At 58.3% G+C, this 973-nt stretch overlaps 1 protein-coding gene across 3 annotated transcripts in view; it reads right to left on the bottom strand.

The window, feature by feature from the left end:
• Pcgf5 (polycomb group ring finger 5) overlaps positions 1-142 on the bottom strand; it is a 45,386-nt gene extending 45,244 nt beyond the window's left edge. Inside the window, exon 1 of one of the 3 annotated variants that reach the window (XM_026781368.1) lies at positions 9-142. The gene's annotated coding sequence lies outside the window, so the exon portion shown is untranslated. The remainder of the gene's footprint in view (positions 1-8) is intronic. The other 2 variants (XM_026781367.1, XM_026781369.1) reach the window with 2 other exon arrangements.
• Positions 143-973: the final 831 nt, after the last annotated feature.

Here is a 973-nt window from a genome sequence, read left to right as displayed (position 1 = left end):
GTACCTACCCAGCGGCCGCCGCCGCTCCTCAGCCCGCCGGCGCGCCCGCCTCCGAGCCCGGGAAAGCGAAAGAGAAACAGCGCCCGCCGCGGCCTGTCTGGTCCCCGCGCCCTGTCCGCCCTCCCCCAGCAGGCGGGAGCGCGCGGGCTCCACGGGGCCACTCGGCTCTGGCGCGATAGGGCGCGGCGAGCCTCGGGGCCAAACCGGTGCCGCCTCCAAGGGCAGCTCCACCCACCTCCAACCGCCAGAGCCGCCCGCCCGCCGGCCACGCCCCGTCCCCACGCCCTTCCTCGTGGGCCCCGCCCCTCGCCGCCGGCTCGCCGGTGCTCCTCCTAGGCGCCTGGGCCACCCTGCTTGCCCTGCCCCCCACCCCTGTCGCTCCAGTGCGACGACACGTAGTTGTGGCCAAATTTTATCTCTGTTCTTCTTATCCTCGCCCCCATCTCCCGGTTGTTTTCATTATAACAATGACCAGTACGGTTTTTTTTTTTTTTCCCCTGGCGGGTTCAAAAGCAATGGTCAGTGTTGAGACTGCGTCACCCCACTAAATTTTCTCCTTGGGGTCAGCGAGATGGCTCAGCCGGTAAAAGCCCTTGCTGCCACGCCTGAACACTTGAGTTCAGTCCCCAAGTACTCCACGGCGGGAGATGAGAACGGACAGAACGACTCCTGCAAGCTGTCCACTGACCTCCACAAGGGCGATGTGGCACAAGTGCACCCGCACACATCCATAGAAATAAATATAATTTAAGATATCAAAAAAAAAAAAAAACACTGGATCCACGGGGGTGTGGTGGAGATGAAAAGACATACCTTGCTATGAACCTTATTTAGAAATCACTATTTGAACTTGCTACAATAAGATGGGTCCAGCAGCCATCCTCACTGGCAAACACAGGTAGACTGGAAATTTGTAGTGAAGACGGTAAGTGCTAAAAATTGATGACTGTTTGCAAGGTTCAAAACAAACAAC

This window comes from Microtus ochrogaster, chromosome 8 (assembly GCF_000317375.1).
Source record: "Microtus ochrogaster isolate Prairie Vole_2 chromosome 8, MicOch1.0, whole genome shotgun sequence".
Taxonomy (NCBI): domain Eukaryota; kingdom Metazoa; phylum Chordata; class Mammalia; order Rodentia; family Cricetidae; genus Microtus; species Microtus ochrogaster.
This window is presented reverse-complemented; position numbering and strand designations above follow the sequence as displayed.